This window comes from Ambystoma mexicanum, chromosome 2p (genome assembly GCF_040938575.1).
Source record: "Ambystoma mexicanum isolate Mex_15411 chromosome 2p, UKY_AmexF1_1, whole genome shotgun sequence".
NCBI classification, from domain to species: Eukaryota; Metazoa; Chordata; class Amphibia; order Caudata; family Ambystomatidae; genus Ambystoma; species Ambystoma mexicanum.
In genome coordinates this window covers 1208328443-1208338263 of record NC_090923.1, presented here as the reverse complement: position 1 = coordinate 1208338263, position 9821 = coordinate 1208328443, and positions in this window count along the sequence as shown.

Genomic DNA, 9821 nt, shown 5'->3' with positions numbered 1-9821 from the left:
ATTGCACATCATATGATACCTTACACACAATGCATTCATGACAGTAGGATGCCTGTCCCTTGTACACTGCACAGGATTTTTTTTCTCCTGCTACCCCACTTACTTCACACTTTTCAAAAATGATTGCTCTAAACCAGCACTGCCTGCATGTTATGAACTGAAAACAAGTACATACAGTTCATGCATACACCCATGCATTCACTTTTTTGTACAAAGAGACCATCTGCCACAGTTTTTGCGTACACACCACAACCACAAACCTTATTGAGCAGTGTCTCTCGCTCCACAGTCCCATTTCCATGGCTCCCATCCTGAAAATGGCTGGATGTGGCACACGTAATCTTAAAACTACAGCGGAATCCGCAGTGTTTTCATACTAGGAGGGGGGGTAGTGGGAAATAGGGTAGGCGATTGGGTCTTTAGTGGTCCCTCTGGACAGGTTTTGTTTTCTTTGTTTTTTTTTAACCTGTTTTTTTTTTTACGTGCTTCAAACCACTTTTTTAGTTTTTTCTCTTTGTGTGACTTACTGTTTGCTTTTCCTCCTTCAGTTTTTACTGAATTATGGGCACCGCTTTGTGGACAGTTTACAAGAAAATGGTATTGCCAATGACGTTCAAAGAAATGCCATTTGCATGGAAGCAGTGTATATTTTAGAAATTCATGCTCTCTCAGTGGGTGGAGAACCTCCCATCAGTGCACATAAATACAGGCATGCATCTATTTGTAAGACACCTTGCGAGCTGTGGCTGGGGACAAATTATACCGGCATGGTCCCATACTCCTTTTGGGAGAATGGGTGAGAAAATGACCTTGACAGTGGAAACAAATCTGCATCACTGCAATCATCAAATTCTTCAGGTGATGGGGGTAAACGTCCACGCAACATATAACTCAAATGTAGACCTCCATAATGCACCATGACAACTTCACCAGTAATGAAAGAGGTCACATATCGGCAAAGGCGAACCATCCCGCCGAAACTGCACGCTTCGAGACTAGCCCACAAAGCGTCCACTCCTTCCAACCCGAAATTAGCAGCAACGCCTCTTTGTACGGCAAACCTGTGCAGATCTTCTACAAATGTATCAGCCACGATCAGCACTGTGCGTCTCTCCATGTCCACCAACCTCATTACACAGAATATTGGGAGAAAGTAGTACCGCTCCTTCCTGTTAACCACACCTTTGACACCTGATTCCATAATACCCACAGTTCCATTCGCATGCCCACCATGCTGAGAATGACAGGATGTGGCGCGTGCACTTTCCCAGCTTCGGTGAGGGCTACACCCCAGTAAAGCATGGACAGTCCTTCTCCCCTCTCCACTGTTCTTCTTCCAGCACTCCCTCATTGAGGACTGAAATATTCACGCATGCATGCAGCAATGACAGCCAAGAAGTCTACAGCCAACACTATCATTTCTGTACAGCACTCCATATTTCCCGTTCAACACTCTAACTACACGTCACATGTGCTTCCAAAGCACCTTCGGTACAAAGGTATGGATTATAAAACACAATTTCAGCATCCAAACTCGTCCAGAGTGACACCCATCACGCCTTTCACCATGCACACAAATGTCTACTGCTTACCAACACCCATCACAACATAATGGAGCCATGCATGAGAATATGTGGCCAGAAACCACAATCCACAAATGTAACATAGGCAGCAACACTTATACCTAACCCCAGTACCATAACACAGCGATGCATGTAAACATGTAACAGTTAGCAGATTCCACAAACATACCACTGCCTCCGCCACCCCTACCCACTTCCATTCAGAAAGTATTATGTCACTGGCAACCAAACCGCACAATCTTCACAACATTGGGCCTACTCACAGGAAGCCATACAAACCAGAATGTCCAAGCATATAGAACATTCACTTCAACCCTATCATATTCTATACCAACAGTGTTCCAACACTGCATGCAGTGGGCACAGTGCAAGACTTTTCACTGTGCAATCTCCAGCCATACACCAAAAACCATAGGCTGTTGTAACAATGACCACACCCATGGAACCAACAATGTATGCATGTCAGCGCACTTCTGGTGCTCTCTGAAGAGTAAAATTTGCTCCACAACCATTCTGTGAAGGGGACTACCCTCGGAGAGATGCAGGCAAAACTGCATTGCTGCGGTGGGTGTGGCTTTCAGGTGCATGGCCTACGGCCTTTGGCCATGCATCCAATAGTCTAGGCCTTGGCCACACCCACCGCAACGTAATCCAGCCATGCATACCAACATGTCACCAAGTACCACAATCCAAACACATACCACAGCCACCGGCACTCCTACCCAAGCTCTGCACGGTTATGCAGCTATGCATAGAAAAATTCACCTTCTACCACAATCTACAAACGTAACACAGCCGCCGGCATCCCTACCCACTTTCATTCACATACGATGGTGTTACTGCCAACCGAACCAACCAACAGTATATGCATGTCAGCGGACTTCCGGTGCTCTATCAAGTCTACAATGTGCTCCACAACCATTCTGTAAAGGTGAGGAGCATCTAACACATGCAGTCTAAACTGCATTGCTGCAGTGGGTGGGGGCAAGGCCTAGACTACTGGGTGCATGGCCTACGGCCTATGGCCTTTGGCCATGCATCCAATAGTCTAGGCCTTGGCCCACGCACCGCAACGTAATGCAGCCATGCATGGCATCATGTGCTCATGTACCACACTGCACACACGTACCACAGCCACTGCACCGTAATACAGCTATGCATGGAAACATAACACAGCCTCTGGCACCCATACCCACTTTCATTCACATAGTACATCTCCCAGCACTCTATTCAGTACACAAAAGAAAGACGTCATAATGTTGTCACCACTCCGCGCAATGGACACTATGCAATCCTGTGCGATATGCACTTTGGGCCGTATCCACTTCTATGCACACACTATTGAAGAATTGCACCCACTTCACAGACTGCAGTATCCATGCACATACAAGGTGTACTTCAACCCTACCCTCTTCAATACTGTAAGTATTACAACACTGCACACAGTGGCCTCACTGCACAACTGTTCACTCCAGTAGCTGCAGCCATGGAGTACACACTGTAGGATGTGCTAAGAAGCACTGCACCCATGGAATCCACAATCTATGCAATGCTGACAAACTACACACAGAAGGGAACAATGTGAAACCTAATTCCAACCATGGCACATAGTTGTTGCTGCAAGGCCTCCATCCATGCAACACACCGGAGTACACGCTATCTTACAATGTGCATGTCATGTGCAATGCACTCCCCTTCTGCAATTGAACTCCCACCAGTCACCACGGAAAGAGGTCTCCGCACCAGCTATCGTGCTGTTAGGAAGCATGCCTGCATGCAGCACATATGGTAGTTGGCTGTGCAGAGACCCGCGAATTGGTGCACTATGCACGGACACTGCGGGCACATCAATGTCTTCGTCCACTTATTGACATATCTCAGATGATTCACTTCTCACTCCCCCACCCTTTCCATCCCTTCTTCCCACCACCACATGGCGTAACACATGTTTTGCAATGCACTCCCCGTCTGCTATTCAGCTACCACCAGTCAGCACAGTAAGAGGTTGCGACACGAGCTATCGTGCTGTAACGACGGTTGCCCCCATTCACCACACATGGTAGTCGCCTGTGCAGGGACCAGCGAATTAGCGTAGTACGCACAGATACTGCAGGGACACCACCATCTTCATCCACCTAATAATCACATATCTCTGATGAACCACTTCTCTCTCCCGCACCCTTTCCATCCCTTTTTCCCACCACCACATGCCGTATATTATGTTTGTCACTCCCTTTCGGCACTGCACTGTCCTCCGATACACCATGGTAACGTTTCCCAAAAACATTGACGCACAGCACACTTCCCTCCAGCCAACCTACTGGCGAGTCCAAAGTTCACCAACAGCATGGCGTACTGCAAGTCAATGAGCCTTCTGTCCGCAGAGCGAACATGGAAAAGGGCCCGCTTAGCCAGATATCACTAATTTTTGGACACGTACATTCAAGTTCTTTGCAACAAAAGTACTGATGGGATTTCCACCAAACACAGAAAAGCACGCTTTCTGACCCAAGCCCCTGCCGCAAAATTGGAGCAAATCCGTCCAGCATGTAGCCATGCGCAAAGTTTTTGCCCATTCAGTCTATGGAAGAAAACACATTGGGAACCCCCCTATAACTTTCCCCCCACCCTGCACGAAACCTCTCCTAACTTGCCGAAAAAATTCAGAGTGGGCCATATACGTTTTTTTGCAAAGTTTGGTGTAGATTCCTCCAGGGGGAGCAAAGTTATAAGCCGCCGAAAAAGTGGTCTTCCTAGGGGTTTAGCAACTTAACCATAACTACACGGCTGCTACCGTGGGCTGTGTAATATATGTTGTAACTACAATAACATGGAGTTATCTACCCTAACGAGTTACTTACTCCCCTCCACAACCTGGTAAGAATGTCCTCATCCCATTGTAAGAAGCTCACTGCTCCCTGTCAAATCTGATTTCTCATCTTTAATACATTCTTTTGAAATCAAAAGAGCATTGTTCCTCCCTGTATGTACATTAATAAACATCTATTTTCTACATCTAGCTTCAGTGTACTTCGTGTTCCCAGGCTAATATAACCAGCCAGCAATTTGGGTACGAGGGGGAACCATTTTTCCAGGGCAAATCCCAAACAATGAAGCACACAGTGAAACTGACCCATCAATCACAGCCCATATTGTTCAATCATCCTATAAACATGGTTATACAATGAATGGAAATCTCCTGTCTGTAGATGAAAGGAAGCCAACTCAGGAGGGCCACACAGTATGCCTAAAGTGGTAAAGACAAAGATAGTTGGGAGCTATAGCCCACACTATGGTGGGAGCGTCAGGTCCACTAGCCCAACTAAAGAAACTTTTCTGAGCATTAGTAGACCTGGGAGTAAAGCCAACCCATGGTGGAGATAGCAAGACCACAAAATCAAATAGAGAAGACTTTCTAGTGCCTAAAACCTTGGTCAGGGGTAGTAAGTCCTACCAGTTAGTAACCAGTAATAAGGAGAATACTTACCAGTTGTCTGCTATCAAAATTCCCCTAAGACAATGAAGTATGCCACTAGGTATTGCCCAGGGTAACTGCTTGGAAAATGCTTCATGGTCATCACCTTTTTCTTCCAGCAGCAAGACCCTGCATTGACAATGACACGTATCTGGATATAGCTGAGCCACCAACTGCAGCCATAACACAGGCAAGCCCAGCCATGAGGAGTGTGCCATCTTGACGAAAGACGTCTGGAGAGGAATGCCAAATCCTGTTACTATGAGTGATAGGCTTACTGTTCTCCTGGGCAAATGGCTGGGAAATGTTGTTTCGATTAGGGGTGGACATTGCCTTCGGGTTCTGTAGAGTAGGCCCTGTTCACAGGCTATGTTTCTCCTAATACCTTACATTCTTTTGTTTAGCAATCTCTCCTCTTTAGTTGCATTCCACACTCTATAGGTAGCTCAGACCTTACATCAGAGCAACAAAACAACCCTGGTGCTTCAGGGTTTCTGCTCCACACCACAAAATATTTGGACCTTGGAGCTCTGGTTCTTCGCCCTACATTCCCCTTTCCCTGGACTTTTGTTGAATCCTTTTCCCTGCAGTTGTGTTTACTTGTAGATGTATTTCTTTACATAGAACATCCTCCAACCGTACATACTCTTTCAGTGGGTGTTAAGGAGCATAGCAGGAACCATTGAGCTCCTGTTCATTCATCTAGGAGAGTTCCGGGGTGGCACCTTATTTTGCTGGTGACTGCTGATGGGAACACTGAAGGCAACAGCCAAATAGTCACTGTCTGTATTGCACTAACCTTTATTTTATGGATCACCACTGCAATACATCTGTTACACCCACAGCTAACCATGTCTGGGTGTTCTGTTCCTCCCTATTCAAGACACACTCACCATTGCTTGCTAGCAAGATGAAAGGAGAATAGGTCCACGGTGGAGACGTCCCTACTGAGGAGGAATCAGGTGTACACCAGGAAAAAAAACCATGGTGGACATCCCTCTTTCTTACTCAATGGATGCCAATTAAGGCATGAAAACCAGGCCTTTGTGCACTAATCTCCTTCTAGAAGACAAGCTATTATACTGTGATGACCAATCACCAGGAGCAGTTTATGCAGAGATGTCCTAAGGACTATATAACCCACCAAGTAAAAGAGACAAGTAGGTGTATGCCACTATCACTGAGGGCGCTTCTGAAAACAGTGGACGGAAATGGATGTAAATCTTATCCTCCAACCAAATTCTTGAGGGAATGTTGGCATGGTCTCGTGAAGTTGACCAAACGGAAGGTGTTCTGCTCCAACACTTGGTCATTATGGCTCAACCCAGAGATTGAGATGGACGGAAAACAGATGTTCGGGGTAAATTGGTTCCTGTGTGATAGCCGATGGCTTGCGACCTATTTCAAGGATAAAAAGTGGATCACTTTTAATAGTTTGATCGCTGAAATAGGGCTGGAATGCTGCTCTTATGCAGAATATCCAAGACTGAAGAGGACAATTGGTGGGAGAATGCCAGATGAAAGCAAAGACTGTGTAGACTGGCTGGAAGAATTCAAAATATCTGGTCATATTGCTTCAAAGATCTACAAACACCTAGCTAAATACAAGGAGGTTAACGAAGAACTACTCGGAAAATGGTCAGAAGCAATAGGTTCAGAAATTATTGTGTGCAAATAGGACAATAGATGCAGAAATGTGACCATGACATCATTAAACCTAGGAGAAAGGGCAAGGCAGATCAACATTTTAAAAAGAGTATACTTGACTCTGCTTAAACTCCATACAAGGGGTTTGTTCGAGTCTGAGGCATGTTGGAGGTGCAAACATATGGAGGGCACAGTAGAGCATATGATGTGGGAGTGCAGCGTTTTGAGGTATTTTGGCAGGAAATCACAATAAATATAAACAAGGTTTTGATGTTGGATATCGATTACAATTATGCAACCATTTTAATGGAGGTAGAGTATTTAATAGCCGACTTGTCATACCCGCAGAAGTGCTGGTTCTTCAGAGCTTCACTGATGGCAAAACAAATTATATTGCGAGATTGGAAAAATGAGCAAGCACCATCGGTCGATGCATGGCTGATCAATATGCAACGAATGTCATTAATGGAGAGGCTGATTATTAACAAGAATAAGAAGAGAAACTTGTATGAAGGAATTTGGGGGAGGTTTTTGAAGTTGTATTAATTTAACTGCTTTCTATGCATGTAATCCATGACAGAGTGACATTTTTAAGAGTAAATAGTTCAACTGTACCTGTGAGGCAAGAGGGGGGTGGGTTTGCATATATTTCAGTGAAATGTCTTTGCTTGTTATTTAATATTTATTGATCAATAAATATGTGAATACAAAAAAAAAAAGAAACAGAATGCAAACCTGACTCCCTGAAAGGATGTGTAAGACAAGAACCCTAATAAATAGGTTGAGTCAAGGCCAGGAAGAAGGCTGAGATTCCATATGAACGGTGAAAAGGATGATTTAAGGATGTCAATTTGCCTAATAAGAAGCTGATGAGTGATTGAGAGAACCCCTATGGATAGAAGGCTGATAAAGAGTCTGCGACACAGACAAAGGAAGTCTGGGAGAGTTATGTAAGGAGTCAAGTGAGACATTTCCTAGACGGAGAAACAGGAGACCGGCTGAGACAAAAAAACTCTTGGATTCCGGAAACAGTAGAAAAAGTAAGATGGAAGATGAAGGATGCCCCAGGATCTCTAGTGTTCCATAAGAGGAAGACAAGAGAAAAAAAGTTAAAGACTTTAGACAACTCAACCTACATTTAACTGTGAGATGAACAAGTTACTGTTACGCTCACCTGGTATCCACAGGGACGCCACCCAGCCGGGTTACTCGCTGGTATGCTTCTCAGCTTTGCCCCGATGTGGTCTGTGGGGAAGGTTCTGCCTGAAAATACAGGAGGACTGTGTTCAAGACTGACTGACTGGGGTAAGTATCCTCCCTCCACCCACGTATGATTTCAGTCCCTCTGGCGCTCTCTCCTCACCTTGTGGTAGAGTTAGGCGTGCTCTCCGTCCTGCCTTCTTTGCAGGGGCGCGTTGTCTTTCACGGGCATGTGCGGTCCAGTTCCTTCACTGACACCGGCCCGTTTGATATTGTTCAGGGGGGTCTTATTGCTGTTCTTTAGTTTTGTTGCTATCCTCCATGCCTTTCTTGGTTTAAAAAGTCTCTTTTTTCTCCCTTAGGTATGCAGAGCTTCAGCGCGGCGAACTGGCTTGGTTGAGCCCCGCTGGTAAATGATGGCGCATTAAGAGCGCTATGATGCGGTAAGTAAGCGCTATGTGCAGCGCTGCAAAGTCTTGCCTTTGCTAATCTGTGTTTTTCTTCCTTGTAGGTTGCGGTGTTCTTCAGCGCGAGTGGAATGTCCGGAGTGGTGCCAGCCGAGAGGCGACCAGCCGGGTAAGCCTTTTGAGCAGTTCGTAATTTGCAAATGTCTCTACTGCTTTCTTTAATGTTGCCTCTATCTTCCTCTTTGAGGTCGTTCTGTCCGGGAGGTGTGCAGATTCGAGGAAGCTGTTCTCAGTAGCTGCGAGTGGCTAAAGATGAAGACTGCAGGTAAGATGCTGCTGCTAATGATGTTCCTTTTGTCTCCTTGCAGGTTCTGCTTCTCCGAGGTTCGAGGGAATAGCTGGACACGGTGAGCGTCATGTTGCAAGCTGCAAAGTAACGCAAAGCATGTTGTCTTGCTCGGGTGTGGTTTAAATAGCCCCAACAAAATAGTCCAGGTAAAGTAGTCCCTAGGCTACCACACCCAAAACACTAGACCGCATAGCTTGGTTCCCTGGAACCAAGCTTTGTGGATGCCTCCTTGTTGGATGACAACACATTAAGTAGTTCCTAAGCACATGTTTTTCATGGTGTATGAGCCTGGTGCCATAGGCGCCAGGAGTGGCCCCAAGAGGGTTTTGGAAGAGGATGCCAGGCTCTAGAGGCCCGAGTCCTGAGTCCACCTGGACAATGGGTTTGCCAGAGGGGGTTTTGGGCAAGGGTCGTGACAGCACTCCCCTCTAAGGCCCCTCCCATGGTGTTCTTTCTATCTGGCCCAGGTGTGGTTGGGAAGTTCTGATGGAATTTCCTGATTAGACGTGGTGCGTGGATATTCTCACTGGGCCCCCAGCATCTATCTTGTGGTCCAAATCATTTCCAATCGACGAGGTAATATAGCTTGGTCCTAGAGTATTTAGAGTCCAAGATATCTTTGACTTCGAATTCTGGTTCTCCATCAACAAGTATGGGCTTAGGTGGTGTCCCAATCCGTGTGCCGGGTTGCATTGGTTTCAGGAGGGATACATGGTATACCGGGTGGATTTGTAGATAAGGTGGTAAATCCAGTTTCACGGCTACTGGGTTGATAATTGCCTTAATGGTATAGGGTCCTAAGAATCTGGGATGAAAGGTCCAGGTTCCCTTGATGGGTACGAATTTAGCGGCTAACCAAACTTTGTCTCCTACTTGATAATCAGGGGCCTTTTTCCAGTGTTGGTCGGCGAATCTCTTGTTTTTCTTTGGCATAAATAAGGTGTTCCTTTGCCCTTTTGAAAGCCTGAGTAAGTCTTTACCGCTGGCATTTCCAAGCTGGCTGGAAGGTCTAGTTCAGAGGTACGTGGATGTCTGCCATAAAGGGTATAGAAGGGCGATTGTCCCGTGCTTGAATGCAAAGAATTGTTATATGCATATTCGGCTATCCATAGTAGGTCTTTCCAATTCCTTTGTTCGTGGTGCAGCATGCTCTGTAAATA